Source organism: Saccopteryx leptura, chromosome 1 (assembly GCF_036850995.1).
Source record: "Saccopteryx leptura isolate mSacLep1 chromosome 1, mSacLep1_pri_phased_curated, whole genome shotgun sequence".
NCBI classification, from domain to species: Eukaryota; Metazoa; Chordata; class Mammalia; order Chiroptera; family Emballonuridae; genus Saccopteryx; species Saccopteryx leptura.
Genome location: NC_089503.1, coordinates 170436089 through 170452229, shown reverse-complemented (window position 1 = coordinate 170452229; position 16141 = coordinate 170436089). Strand labels below are relative to the sequence as shown.

At 42.9% G+C, this 16141-nt stretch overlaps 1 protein-coding gene across 25 annotated transcripts in view; it reads left to right on the top strand.

Annotated features, from left to right (window-relative positions):
• ESRRG (estrogen related receptor gamma) overlaps window positions 1-16141 on the top strand; it is a 548848-nt gene that overhangs the window by 310781 nt on the left and 221926 nt on the right. The window lies entirely within an intron of this gene.

Below are 16141 nucleotides of genomic sequence, written 5' to 3'. Positions count from 1 at the left end.
TTTTGGAATTTACAAAACATCAAAAATTTACCAGTTTACCTCTTTGGGAAAAAAAAAGTCAAATTTTATTAAGAATATCTCATTAAAAAATAGAAGAGCACTGGTCAGGGAGGTCACTTGGTTGGAGCATTTTCCCAATACGAGAAGGTTGTGGGTTCAATCTCTGGTCAGGGCACAGACAGGAACAGATCAATATTTCTGTCTCTCTTCCTCCCTTTCTCTTTCTCTAAAATGTTTGTCTCTCTCCCTCCCTTTCTCTCCCTCTTAAACCAATCAATACATTTTAAAAAAGAATAAATAAAAAATAGTAGAAGAGATAAGGGCATGAATTGCTTTGAAGCCCATAAAATATCCTTTATGCAGACAGATCCCTTCTCCTTACTGTTCTTTGTAACAGTGTGCATAGAATACCTGAAATATACAAACAAATTAGATTTGCTATCCTTCTTCCATATTCTGTCATAATCTACCTCTTTAAGGAGGCCTGGTTACATGTTAGCCAACTTGATGTCCTTGTCATCCTCTTGAAATATTTGTTGAATGGATGGATGGATGCCTTCCCCATCTGTGTAGTCAGTTCTCAATTATCCATTATAATGGAGTAGAAATAGGGAAGGAACATTTGAGAGAGAAATCCACAAATCATTGAGAAAGTTCATGTGAGCCATTATGCTCAAAGTTTCCCACCAAATCTTTTACCCAACTTGATTTAAACATGGCAAAATGGCTACACGTGACTTCTTTCTCTCTCCCCACACCCCGGGTCTACCAACTTAGCTAAGAAGAAATCGATTTCTAAATCAGGGATAGAACAAACATCCAGATAGAAGCAAGAGGCCGAATGATTATCTTTGAATTATCACAGCAATAGGTTAGGCCTAATTCATTGTCCTTATATAGAGCTCAGAGGAGGATACTTTTTAACAGTTGTTGATGAACTTGAACTAGGGGAGCAGGAGGAAGGATACCCCCACACACACAGGATGTTGAACAATGAAGGTTGACTTTCAGTTTTGCAAGGGACAAAACAGCTAAGATGTTCTAGGGAGTGTGTTCAGATACTGTACTCGGGTGAAACTGTGAACTGTGTCCTTTCATAAAAGTGAATCCCAAGAGAGGACTGTCGTGTGTGAACGCGTGCATGTCCACGTGTGTCCATTCACACATATGCACTCCCTGGGGAAGGTCGGTCATACCCTAGAGTCTAGACCCCTTGAGGAAAGGGATAGGCTGTGCCAAGGTCACATTCATTCTAAGCCCGTGTTTCAGAATGTTTGCGAGGAGGGATTATTTTCCCGCTTCTCCTTGAAAATGTCTGGCTGCATCCCATTATGTTACTTTGGAAAGCTCTTACGGTTTGGGAAGGAAAAAGAGGCAGTAAAGCCGGCATGGTCTCTTACTAAAGGCCTGCGAGCGACAGTGGAAGGCTGCCCGAACACCACACGGAGCTGAGACGCTGCCGAGTGGAGTCATGGCTGAGCGGTACTCGCCCAGGAGATCTGGCTTTAGGGTGCATGCAAGGTCCCTGGGGACTGACTGGCTTCCTGCTCAGAAGGAAATGTCGAATACACGCTCACCTTCTTTCGTGCCACTCCCCACCCCCTCCCTCCTGTGATCTTTGAAAATGGAGTTTCTTATATTTATTTGGATATGAAGTCAGGATCCGTAATCTTGACTATCTCCAAATAGCCTCCATTTTGCAGCTAGGAAATTACATGTATTTTTAAAATTACTTTTTTATTTTTATTGATTTTCAGAGAGTAGAGGGAGGAGGAGAGAGATGAGAAGCATCAGCCTATAGTTGTGTCACTTCAGTTGTTCATTGATGGCTTTCTCATATGTGCCATGACTTAGAGGGCTCAAGTCGAGCCAATGACCCCTTACTCAAGCCAGCACCTTTAGGCTTAAGCCAGTGACCCTCGGATCATGTTAATGATCCTGAGCTCAAGCCAGTAATCATGCACTCAAGCCGGAGACCCTTGGGTTTCGAACCTGAGATCTCAGCATTCCGAGTGGATGCTTTATCCACTGCGTCACTACCAGTCAGGCATCTATGCTTTAAGTTCATTCAGATTATACCTATAGATGTTGTTAAAGGACTATATGGCACATCAAATATAAGAATAGATAGGCTGGCCCTGGCCAGTTGGCTCAGTGGTAGAGCATTGGCCTGGCGTGCAGGAGTCCCAGGTTCGATTCCCGGCCAGGGCACACAGGAGAAGAGCTCATCTGCTTCTCCATCCCTCCCCCTCTCCTTCCTCTCTGTCTCTCTCTTCCCCTCCCACAGCCAAGGCTCCATTGGAGCAAAGTTGGCCCGGGCGCTGAAGATAGCTCTATGGCCTCTGCCTCAGGCGCTAGAATGGCTCTGGTTGCAACAGAGCAATGCCCCAGATGGGCAGAGCATCGCCCCCTGGTGGGCATGCCGGGTGGATCCCAGTTGGGTGCATGCGGGAGTCTGACTGCCTCCCTATTTCCAACTTCAGAAAAATACAAAAAAAACAAAAAAAAAGACTAGATAGGCTTTTGTGTATTTGCACAACTATTATAAAATAGGCAGAGAACCCAAATATACCTCTGGTGTTATTATTATTATTTTTTGTAATTGGAACTTAGACTTAAGAAGAGAGGAAGTCTATAAGCCAGGAGTCAGGAACCTGTCACAAGCCAGATGTGGCTTCTTTGATGGCTGCATCTGGCTTGCAGACAAATCTTTAATAAAAAAATTAAAATGTTAAAAATATAAAACATTCTCATGTATTATAATCCATTCATTTCCTACCACTCATGTTCATGGTTGCGGGTGGCTGGAGCCAATCACAGCTGCCCTCTGGACAACACCAAATTTTTATTAGATGATGCGTAATGTACACAGGTCATTGTATGGCTCTCATGGAATTACATTTTAAAATATGTGGCGTTCATGGCTCTCTCAGCCAGAAAGCTTCCCGACCCCTGCTATAAGCAGTAGTAGCATTAATTTGTTAAACTCCTTTACAAATATTTTCTTTTACTTATTTAAAGGAGAATGTCAGTAAGAGTTAATAAAGACTTTTAAAGTACCCTTCCATGGTTTTCTCTGCCATACTTCATGTACCCCAACCTTTTTTGATAACCAAGAGAGTGTAATATTATAGACAAGGTAAAAAACAGTCTCTAAGCATTCACTGAAAGCTTCCAGTTGGATTGACCTATCTTTGCAAAGAAGGAAACCTATCTGTAAGCACTGGTGTGCACATTTAAATGCTTAATACAAGACACTTGCTTATGGATCATAGAGACTTCTCATGGACCTGTGGGTGTGCGTGGGTGGGGTGCGTGGGTAGTCCTCTGACTTCAGTTCTTGTTTGCCTGTAGGTTGTGAAGACAGCAAAGTTAAACATATTTTTGTTAATAAAAATCATCCTGGTATAAGCTTTTTTTTTTTTTTTAGCAGCTAGAGAAAGAGACAGAGAGAGCAGAGAGAGGAAAGACAGACAGGAAGGGAGAGAGAGAAGCAACAGTTCTTCATTGCCGCACCTTAGTTGTTGATTGCTTTCACATATGTGCCTGCCCAGGGGCTATAGCCAAGCCAGTGACCCCTTGCTTAAGCCAGTGACCTTGGGCTCAAGACAATGACCATGGGGTCATGTCTATGATCCCATGCTCAAGCCAGTGACCCTGCGCTCAAGCTGGTGAGCCCGCACTCAAGCTGGATGAGTCTGCACTCAAGCCGGTGACCTCGGGGTCTCAAACCTGGGTCCTTAGCATCTTAGGCTGATGCTCTGTCCACTGCGCCACTGCCTGGTCAGGCAAACTTAATCTGGTTCTTACTCTTGCCTTATACTTATTTTCAACCTCTTCATGAAAATGCAATGTAGTGAGAAGACAGCACAGGATTCTCATCGGCACAGTTTTGCTCTAAGCACTGTAACATTTTCATTTTCTCATACTACCACTAATCCAGTGAAACAGTTATTGTTTCACACTCATTTTTCTAGAAGAAGAAACAGAAACACATCAGTGCTAAATAACGTGCCCAAAGCCAGACAGCTAATAAGGGGCATAGATGGAGCCCAGACATTGGTTCCAGGATACATTCTCTTAATCGCTGTGCTACTGTGCTTCTCCAACGCTACAATAGAAGAAAGACATATATAAGAGAAGAAAGGGGAAAGTCTCGAGGAGTTGGGACTTCCTGTTATACCCAGTCCCGCTGGGCTAACCTGTTCTTTGATTTGGCCCATCCAAGTGTTAAAGCCCAGTGTTCTTTCCGCAGAGAATGAACCCTCTAGCAGGGTGTCCCGAACTGCTTGCCCGGGGTAAAAAGAGGTTTGCTTCTCCTATTTGCTTTGGGAAAGAAGCATATATAAAGGTAAAGAGTTAGTTCCCGTCTGGTGTTTTATCAACCTTACTAAAAATCTTTTATGATTTTTCCCTAGAGGCAGCGGGGATGAATTGTTGCAAAGTGCCTACCTGTTCAATAAGAAATCTTTTCTCTCGTGTCCCATGCACCTGGAACATCCATAGACAGAGCCTTTCAGAAAATGGACATGAAATATATGTGAAATTTCTTAGAGAACAAGCAGGGGAAAAGAGAGGACAGTTGAAATGAGAAACATGATAGATAAAAATCTTGCATTCTTATTTTTGTGTTACTTGATTTTTAAAGCCTATGTATAAACAAAGCAGTTCATTCTTTTCTTTCTCAGTTTCCCCATCTGGTTTTTTTGTTGTTGTTTGTTTGTTTTTTATAGAGACAGAGAGAGAGTCAGAGAGAGGGATAAATAGGGAAAGACAGACAGGAACGGAGAGAGATGAGAAGCATCAATCATTAGTTTTTTGTTGTTGTTGTGACACCTTAGTTGTTCATTGATTGCTTTCTCATATGTGCCTTGACCGCGGGCCTTCAGCAGACCGAGTAACCTCTTGCTCGAGCCAGCGACCTTGGGTCCAAGTTTCCAAGCTGGTAAGCTTTTGCTCAAACCAAATGAGCCTGCGCTCAAGTTGGCGACCTTGGGCTCTTAAACCTGAGTCCTCCGCATCCCAGTCCGACACTCTATCCACTGCACCACCGCCTGGTCAGGCAGTTTCCCCATCTGTTAAATGGGGATAATAGCCTTTCTTAATGCCTGGACATTCTAGGGTTAAAAGGCCAAGTGAATTTGGCGTGAGAACGTGCCTGTTTCCTTGCACTGTGACAGGAGGCTCCTTGAAGTCACCAAGCCACAGAGCAAAGATGACGGCCTTGATCGTGTCAAGAGTGGACGACCAGATGGCAGAGCCCGTTCTGCATAATGACTCTTGACTCTGGTGGCTTGTAATTTATGAAGTAGCCATCTAATCAAAGGCGCTGTTGGCTGCCGGAGAACTCTGCCACAGCATGGGCACAGCTTCTTCCAAAAAAAGAAGAAAGTAAAAAGATTATCAACCTAATAGTCTTCCACCACATACAATAAACTGTCTAAAGCACAAGATTAACATAGACAATTCCAGTTTCCATTTCATCGGAGGGCATCTGGGGGCGGTCATCCAGGGAGACCTTCTCTCACAATGTTCTCAAGGGAGAGGTAGCAGCTATTTTAGCCACATTTGTGACTTAGGGTCCCCTCGGGTCTCCCTGGCCCAGATGCTCTGGCAGGGAGGGGATAAATGGAAAAGAATAAAGGGTGGATGAAAGGAACAGGAGAGAGACCTTGCAAGGGGTGTGCACAGCGGGTCTGAGGCAAAATCCCCTCCACCCTTGTCAGTGGCTACCTTACCCACTAGGAAATCACAGTCATCAAACGACATTGGCAGAATTAATCTAAGTTCTGTCACCGAAACTTTAGAAAGAAAAATGAATATGGTGACCACGCCACAATCTCTAAGATTTCACCATCCAGTCTTTTGCCGAAGCTCAAATGCCCATTGTTTGTGATCCAAGCTCCATTTCCGAGACGGGAACTGCCTTGCATGCCTGGTGGGCTGCCACTGAAGTCAGACGTTCTGAAGACTTTTGCTGGATCTAGGGATGCACGCTGCCCTGTTTCCTCTTAAGCTTGTAAGGAGCCTAAGAATAACTCGTCCCCTCCTTGGTGTTGGGGCTGCTGGTGGGCCAGAAGTCCTGACTCCTGGGTGACAGATGAGTCTGTCTCTCCAAATAGCAATGAGAAAGATGGGTAAGCATTTTGAAAGGGTAGATGACGATGACAGAGCCCAGTGTGCTACTCAGTGGGATGTTATGTTGTTAGGGGCCATTTGATGTCAAACAATCGAGTCTTACCTGATCAGGTGACTTTCACTTTTCAGGTGAGGAAATGGTTAAACGCGGAGCCCCTACCCCTCAGGTGTTGCTTGTTGTGTGGGGTAGCCTTTTCCTCTTTCCTGAAAGGGTTTCAGGAAAAACAGTTGGTATCTCTCATCTGAGTCCAGTGAAATAGTTGATGTTGTTATGGTTTTGAGTTAAAAAAGAAAATAAAAAGTAAATGGCTCTTTTTAGTAAAGAACTCTTTTTAGTAAAGAACTCTGTCTTTAGTAAAGAACTCACTCTACAGGTGGAGGCCTGGTGCCTAGCAAGTGGATCGGTCTGGGACATTTGGTAGCTACTGTGTCATGGACAGCAGGTTGTTGGGACCTATATTAAAAAAAAAAAAGGTCCTAGCTTATGGAACCTTCATTATTTTGAAGCAAAGATGCCCCACATAAAACGATCTCTGATTGCACGACATTGAAATTAGGCTAGAATGACAGGCAGTAAGGCAAGGAGACATGTTCTGAGAACAGCTCTGCTCCTAGGAAAAGCCAGGAGGTGTGAGAAGACATCACAGGCAGTCACTACAGAACAGCTTGTTAAAGAGGTGCTTTGGAAACTGGAAGAAGAAGGGAGACTATGAAAGAGAGAATAAAGGAGGGAGAGAGAGAGAGAGAGAGAGAGAGAGAGAGAGAGAGAGAGAGAGAGAGAGAAGGCCTGTGGGCCGGAGGTAGGCGAGCTGGGAAGCCAGCCACCAGCAGAGGAGCAAAGTGTTCTCCGGAGCGATGGGTTGCCAGATTAGAAGCGTCAGCGCCCTCTATTGTCCGCAGGAGAACTGCAGAGCTGCCGGAGACAGGGAGACAGTCCCAGCAGCTGGCCTGGAAAGAGGTTTCTCTGCAAATTGTGGTTGATGGTAATCGGTAGAGGAAGAAAGGAAAGAAGGAAGGAAGGAAAATAGGAAGGAAGGGAGGGAGGGAGAGAGGGAGAAACTGATTTGTGATCACCTTTGTTTATTTGAGCTCTATTGCCCAAATATTTAAAACATACAATGTATATATTAAATGCAGTTTGTTTTCTCCTACCTAGCTATGTGTGTTCCCTAACTTAAGAAGTGCTCCTTGGAAGTAAGGTGCAATTTCAGTTCGGTAATGATGAAGGCAAACTCAGTAATGGTGAAGGAAGATGGGAAAGTTCTGTTAACTTTAGCAGACTTGCTTTTTGGTGCTATAAACCTCCCTTTACCCATCAGCATTTGACTTCGATGGGAAAATACCGATATGCATATCTAGTGTTCTTGTTTGCACAATTTCAATTTCCAGTGATGGTTTTTCCTCTGTTGTCAGCATGGGGAACACAGACACTGCAAACTTTTCTTGAACAACAAGAACATCCAGAATGAACATCACTCAGCTACATGTTTTACTAAATTAAAGATTACTGCAGGAATGACTACCTTATTCAGGCGGATCATTTGGAATGACATTAAACAGCTGCTGTCAGACAGCTGATGACAGCGAAGCCCACTGCGGGGTCCACAGCTTGAGGTCCAGATGGTGCTCCCTGCTCAGGGTTCTGAAGAGCATCCTGTGTTCCTGTAGACCCACACACCGTGTGCTCCCTGAGGGCACTTGCTGCCAAACACTGGGCTTTCTAACCCCTCCAGAATCAAGTCTCGGATCCAGGAGGTCCAATGCCAGCCAGGCGAAGGCAGAACCACTTAGCCGCCACCGCTCTCACAGGTGCCATTAGGAAGGTCCTATGGGAGCCTGAGAGACACAACAAACAATGGGGCCGCTGATCGGCAGCACCTGTTTGCCTGAGTGCACAGGGTGTCACCAGGCACCAAACAGCAGTTAGTCACAGGGGCTGGTGAATGGATCCTTAAGTGATGGCAAAACACTGCAAAAAAAAGAAAAAAAATATATATGTATTTAGGCACCTTAGCTAGTGAGGACCCTGTAAACAGACCACTGCTAGACATCACTTGGCTTCAGTGCCAGAGACAAGAACAGGCTGGAATAAAGAGCCTGTCCCTGTTCAGAAGTAAAAGGGATGGATGAGAGATTCAGTTGAAGCAGGTGCCCACTTATTTTGAAAATAGGCAACTGAAGAATGCCACCTCATAAGCGCAGACATGATGGGGTGGGTCAGTGTGCCTCTGTCCTTGTCTGCAAGGGGACATGGCACACTCCAGCGGACCCCATTAGAATACCTCATCTCGTGGTCATTCCTAGTTTGCGAGGTCCACTTCATTCGCACAGGGATTCACCCTCCTTGCTGTGACCTGAATCGCCTGCCTGAATACTAACATTTGTCTAGTGAGCTTGAAACTTTGGCTGAGCCTGCCACATCCTTCCAGATCCTTATATATACGGGGGTGACTAGTATTCCCCATAAATGGGAATTGTGAATTGACACAGAGTTCATGACCTTACCTGTGGACCCTGAGCAAGCACCAGAGAAAAACTGAGAGGATCCTGGGTGTTTAGACAGAGCTTGTTGCAGAAGAAGTGTGAGACCTCGCATTAGGGGTGACCAGCCTCGCTGAATAGTTCTCTTCCTATTCAGACTCTTGGTTCAGTACTGATGGTAAAAAAGAGAACTCAACCCCAGGTTGAGTTCTTTGAAGTTACTGGGAAAGTGATTACTTCTGCAGTTGGGAAACATTTGACTGTTTTGTATGTTTTCCTTGTTCTGATAATTCTAGATAAAAACAATGAGGTTGCAGTCACATTAGGGTCATTGGGTAAAGTGAATTTAAAAATGTGATCCTTGTCCCCTGTTTGAGCAGAACTTGACTAAGGACATGCACGTCCAGGTGAATTCAGACTCTCTGCTGTACGGGAGATTCCAGCAATACCCTCTGCTTCAAAAAGCCTCTTCTCTTCTAAACTAATTTGTGAATTAAAACCTTTACCCATTTAGAAGGAAAAGGGTTAGAGAAGAGATTTGACTAAAGCAGGTGCCTGCCTATTATTGGGCTATAATTATATCACAATACCATCTTAATGGAACATGCACATTTACAATTTTTATTTTAAGAGTAACGACTCTATTTCAGTAGTATTTATTATTTGAAATGCATTTTATCAACAGCATAGAATTAATGTTAGGCAGTTCCCTTTCTCATTCATTAGTAGGAAGCAAGCAAAATGGGGTTGATGGATTAGGCAACATTATACACAAAATAAGAGCAAAAATTTATTGTGCTCTGCTCATCAATTATGTTTTGTGATCTCCCGAGTTCCTTGAATTATACCAAATACCACTTTTAGAGATTCATGGTATTTGAATAGACTCTTGGCATAAATCGGTTTGTTTCACTCATGGTAAAATCAGCCAACTGAGCCTTGAAAAGGCTGAAGGGTTGGCCCAAAGTCACACAGATTGTTTGTAGCAGAACCAGAATCAGAGAGAGGTTACCCAGAGATACTGTGGTGTTAAGTGCTCAGAAATTGCTTGACGGAATCACAATACCTAGTGAGAAAGGCAATGCTATCATTGCACCCAGACATCCAGTTCTGCTACATTCCTGTATCAGGGTCATCTGGAGAAAGGGAGAGAAACTGCGGGTGGGGGTGGTGCGGCTGGCTGGAGAGAATTAGCCATTTCATGACAGTCTGCTGATGGCCTGAAGGAGCAGTGCAGAGGGACAGAGCTGTCTGAGTGATCTTGGGAGGACCAAGCACCGGGACAACAGGTATATTCACAGTGCCTCAGTTTTCATCATGTGGTCTTGCCTGCTGGGGCAGCCTAGGAAGGCAGGGGATGCGACAAACAGAGAGTGGAACCCTGGCAGGGTTGTGATCACCACTCTAGAGCTGGTCTCTTGTCACCTGACTGGTTGATATGTTTCCATGGTAATCTAAATAGCCTCTCAGAATCTTGGGTGTCAGAATCGATAAAACGGGAAACCGATCATGATATATTTATCTCTCAAATCTGGGGGAAAGGCGAAATGAGATTCTGTGGGGACAGGGATGTCAGCAGTTTAACACCACGTGTTTGTGAGGATCTGAGTGAAAGACAACAGGACGCCCCTCAAAGGTATCATTGCCCTGGAGACCATTCTCCGAGCTCTTAGATGCGGTCGCTATGCTAGGTGGCGCTGATAATGACTTCTAATCCTCTGGGGGCTTTTGAATAAGATAAAGAAAAAAACTTAAAGTTGGGCTGTTTTAAGGAGAAAGTTCATCATTTTATGCAAACAGGTATGACACAAAACAAAGCAGAATGGTGTGTGTGCCGGTGTGCATGCATTTGTACCCACAGTTTTATTTATTTGATAACTAGGCAGGTTTTGGAATTAGGGACCGATTTTTGCTTACCCAGCATTTGACAGCTCTAAGATCTCCAAGTCTGGATGGTGGGGGGAGAAGCAGTGTGCGTCTTGATTCTTTAGGAGCTAGTTTACCCCAGGCCAGTTGTCAGCGACAGAAAGTAAATAAATGGCATTGTGTTCCAAGTGGCATCTTTAAACATTAATAAATCTGTCTACGTTTTCAAATTTGACACAGTTCCTGTTCTATTATGAGGCAAGAAAATAAAGAAAAAAACAACAACAGAACATGCTGCAAAAATTAAGAATGTTAAGCAAAGAGTTTTTTTTTTTAATGTTGGCTCTTATTCTTGTGCAATTTATAACAGTGGCTACCAAACTGGGATGTAAAACACTGTCCACCTGCAGTTACGTTTGCCAGTTGGAGCATTTTGCCTCCAAGTATCAATGTTTTATCAGGTTGGTATTATTTTTCTTCTCTCCAGCCTAGCCTCAGCCTATCTTACATTCCTGTCATCCGGGGAGAGCACATGTCATCGCAGCCTCTGGCGACAGAAATTCCTGGGGTCATATCCTGGTTCTGTCACTTATCCGCTTGGTGTTCTTGGCTCAGTTAATATCTAAGCTTCATTTTCTTCTTTTCACTTTTTCATAAAATAGAATCATAACACCTATTTATCTATCTATCTATCTATATACATATATATGTATAAATATAATTATTTGCATTAAATTAGATAATTGCACAACAAAGGAAGGCTTTGAACTTTTTTGACCGGGAACAAAATATATCTCGACATAAAGCATGCAACACAGTGCTCGAGACATAGTAAGTGCTCAGCAAATGTTTTCCGTTTTTCTTTGACACAAACTCTACCTGAAAACCTATTTAAAACCCTACATGCAGTAATGATAACACCTTTTATTTGTAGACTACTTTATAACTTACAGAATGACCATTAATGCACAGGTAACTGCCCTATCAGGAAGGCTGGGATAGAAATATGAATCGCCACAATACAATTTTAAGAATGGTAGCCACACTCTCTGGAGTCGGTCCTTTATAGGCAAGAACCTAAGTACAGAGAGCTTCAGTATCTTTCCCAGGGAGGAACCCGTAGTAAGGGGCAGAGCTGACATGGGAACTTAGCAACTTCCCCATGCATAGACAACCCAGCCTGCATGACTACTTTAGTGAAATATTGGACAGAGGAAAAGTTGTGGGGAGGTCCCAGCCTCCAAATGAAGGGAGGAAAGAATTTTATGCTGTGCAATGTCTGGAACAGAGCAGGTCCTAGAAAAATATTCTTAAATAAAGGAACAAAGGAAAAGCAAAAATTTACAAGAAGAAGGAGAACAATCAGAGAGTAATAGCATTAACAGACATACCTCTAAATGACACCTGGTGGTTAAAGGAAAATGAAGGCCCAGTGCTGAGTCCTCTGCTAGCCCAGCCCACAGCTTTGGGAGGAACTTGAGACCCTCTCTGTGACCCTAGCAAAGTAGGCTGCGAGTTTTGGTAAATAGAGCAGGAATGTAGACATTCACGAACATGGATCCCAGATTAAAGCCTGCTCAGAGAGCGACAAACAGATGTGTGTGGTCTTACCTGGAGAGCAAAATGAATGGGTATCAGAGAAAACTTAGTCCAGTGCCACCACTAAGGCTGATGGAGCTCCAGTGGCTCTGGGCCAGCAATGTTGCTAGAAGAACAGATGTAAGATGGGAAACATTTGTAGCCAGAAAGAGACAACTCTTAGGCAACACAGCATGCATTGCCAGGAATAAAGATGGTGAACACAGCATGCATTGCCAGGATTAAAGATGGTGACTTATGGAAATAACCTCTTTAAGTCCTATATGAGTGCATTGCTTAAACTCTATTGTTGTTGTTGTTTTAATTGGTGCATATTTTGAAAGTCTTTAACATCTGTGGATTTCTGACATTGTTGAACCTTTGTTTTCAGGAGTGTGTTGAGAGGTGTGTGTGTGTGTGTGTGTGTGTGTGTGTCCCCAGATGTACAAGACTAGACTCAGATGAGATCAAAGACTTGATTGGAACATCAAATGAGTTGCTCTGTGAACACTGTGCAGTTGATGTTTCCTTTCTAAGGAATGGATGTGTAGGCTTGCCTTTTTCTTGGGTGTAAATATTTTGATTAGCTCCTACTGCAATGCTAACAACAATGTGATAAATGCTTGCCAACTATGGTATAAATAAATACATTGACTCAATGACCCAAAGGTTGGCATTCTTCACTGCTGTGTGTTCAGACACAACATAAGACAGACGTGAGCAGACAATGCAGCCCTTACTCCCTCTAGTTCCTGGTCCACCCCAGCTTGATCTCTTTAGCTTTACTCTCTTAAAGCACTTAACCCTTTCAAACCTTCCTCCCAATCAATGCCTTAGATAAAAAGAGGGATGCAGCAAATGAATTAACAGAACCCCACTCTGTGCAGCACCATACTCAGAGCAGTGGCAGTCAAGGAAGGTGTGGTCCCTCATGGCAAGTTGTGGTAAAGAGCATGGGTCATGCCCCTGTCCCGCGAGAGTAAGATTGGAATTGTTTCTGCCAGTTACCCACAATGGAAGTTGTGGTCAGTTACAGAGCCTCCATATCCTAATCAGTGAAATTGAGATATTAGGCCACTAAATTGTGGAAAATGCTGAGCTCAGATCTAGCACTTTATAAACTTGCAATACTGAGCAACAATGACCATGCTGGCAATGCTGCTACCTGTGATGATGACCATAATGGTGACAATCGCAACATGGTGACGGTGAGAGCACTCAGTGGCTAACAGCTTGGTGGACGAAGTTTTACAAGGAATCATGCCAAGATCTGTTTCCAGTTTATGTTTCTGGGGCCTTAATACTTCTTCCCAATATTCTCTTTGTTTTTAGAAAACGTCAACCCACTCTCTAAACTACCCTGAAGACTTTGTATTTTTAGTATGAAAGATTTACTGAATTCTGTGCTACAGGGAGAAAAATGATTTTATGACTGAGTTATTTATTCCAGAGTTCTCACCATGATGCTGAGGGTACTTTGAGGACAGTTTAATGTTCTATTTCAGCAACCTTGGCATGCTTGTACCATTGATAGCCAATGAATAGACTGTGCCTGTGTGGTAACTTTTATTTTCTACTCAACAACTTTTCTCCTACATAGCAAATTTGGCAAATGGTCTGCTACTGGTGCAGTCATTTCTTCCTAGGTTTTAACACACACTTTCTATACAAAGACCCCTAGTATAGCCGTCAACCTCATTCCATTGGTCTCTAATGACTCTCTCCAGGGCAAGGCTGTGACTTTGACGAAAGGAAGGATTCACTCCATTAAGCAAATATACTGGAGGCTCCAAACCTTGTTGGATTTAAGAATTCGATCTTTAAATGCTGAAGCAAAGTTGAAACACATTGCATCTCTCCTTCAGAGCTGTACTCATTTTGCATTTGTCAGGAAAGGTAGAACCCTCTTTTCTAGAGGTAAAAAAAAAAAAAAAATCTCCCTAAACTCTGAAATTTGTGTTTTGTTGTCTGGAAGAGTCCAACACCAGAGGGCGATGTAAATACAACATTTTAACTAGTTTTAATTTACAGTTTATTTTTGCTGTGTAAACAAACTAAGCCTATTTTTTGTTCATAACCATTCAGTTTTCTTCTTAAGAATCTTTCCCCCTAAGAACTAAAATTTTGTTCACTCTGTCCCTTTCCCCACTTTTGCATTTTTCAAGGAACTGAAAGATAAAGAAATTATATATTTATTTAACTGGTATTTATTGAGGACCTACTATATGCAAAATAACATATTAAAGATTTGGAGGGAATAAGTACAGGAATGGATAAAGACTCATTAAAAAATATTTATTGACCCTGACCAGTTGGCTTAGAGGTAGAGTATTGACCTGACATGTGGAAGTCCCGGGTTTGATTCCCAGTCAGGGCTCACAGGAGAAGTGACCATCTGCTTCTCCAATCCTTCCTCTTCCCCTTCCCTCTCTCTCACTCTCTTTCTCTCCCCCCCCCCACTATCTATCTCTATCTCCCTCTCCTGTAGTCATGGCTCAAATGAACAAGTTGGCCCCAGGTGCTGAGGATGGCTCCATGGCCTCTCCTCAGATGCTAAAATAGTTTGGTTGCTAAGCAACAGAACAGCAGCCCCAGATGGGCAGAACAGCAGCCCGAGACAGGGGTTGCCGGGTGGATTCTGGTTGGGACACATGCAGGAGTCTGTCTCTCTGCCTCCCTGCCTCTCACTTGATTAAAAAATATAAATATTTATTGTCCAGAAGCTATAAACAAGCTTTAATAGTTACTATTGGTACTATTTTAATAAACTAGGAGGCTTCTGCCCCCGAGGAACTTCCAGCCCATTAAAAATATAAAATCCTATGCTTCTTTCCTTTTCATTAAAGACTCTGTGACTTACCCCAAGGCCTTCCTCCCTCAATCATCTTTTAAGACTTAGCTCAGAAAACCTACCCCCTTCCTTCCCTCACCCAAGTGGATTTGGCCATGTTCTTTTTTAAAGCTCTGACTTTCTTAGTAAAGACATATCACATCTATGAAAAAGCCTTATAAATGGGTGCTTTCAATATACAATGGGGGGATAAGTTGGAGCAGAAATCCTGGAAATAGGAGTATGTTTCACTGTGTTCAAGTTCAGTGGAGATCGTTCCACTGAGGGTTGCTTGGAGATAAGCTAGGAAGGATGATGTGGGTCAGACTGTGAACAGACCTGAATTTCAGGTTCAAAAAATCTTGATTTTTGTCCTGGAGAAATGAAAAACACAGAGTGCTTGAACTGAGTATGAAATGGATTACAAAGAAACAGAAAAATGAAGGGGTAGGGGGAGACCAGTTAGCTGCTGGTTAGGAGACTCAGGCAGTTGGAATTGAACTTTGAGAACCTAGGGATGACTTAAGTTTAGAACCAATAGGTTTTAGAGACTTACAGGTTTTTCCCCAAGCACTTATATGTAAAAAGGTAGTATTTTCTGATGATGATAAATTAATCTTTCTCATAACTGTAACAATCCAAAGCTCAGAAGGCTGGTGACTTGTCATTCTTGTATTCTTTTATTTATTTATTCATTTGTTCAATCAACAGCTATCAAGTGTCTACTCTCTGTCAGGCCCTGAGTTGTGTTCCAAGCATTCAAGATGAAAAAGACAGGTCTCCTGCCTTCAAAGAGCTCACACTTTAATGGGAACAATAAAATTACATAAAAACTCATATGAGAACACAAGATAATGGTGTGATAAAAGATGCCTCCAGAAAGAGGTGATCTTTCTGAGTTCCCAGGTGAAAAAGAGACTTGTGGGGGTGTGCAGATGGGTTGAGATAGTATTTTAGCCTAAGGGGTCCACATGTGTAGTGACATAATTGTGAACAGGTATAAAGAAAGAAGTATCAGATAAATGGCATGAACCCCAAAGAGATTTTAGTTCTCTAGTCATGCAGGACTCCTCTGTTGAGACAACATTCGATGTTTACATCCAATGCTACTCTATTATGTTGGACAGTCTTCTTATATGAAGATGAGTTTGTGAAAGAAGAGAGATGACACAGGTTAGGGACTATTGTAATTCAGTACCAGTTCCATTTGAGAATATCTTAGCCGATTAAAAAAAAACCATCAACCAC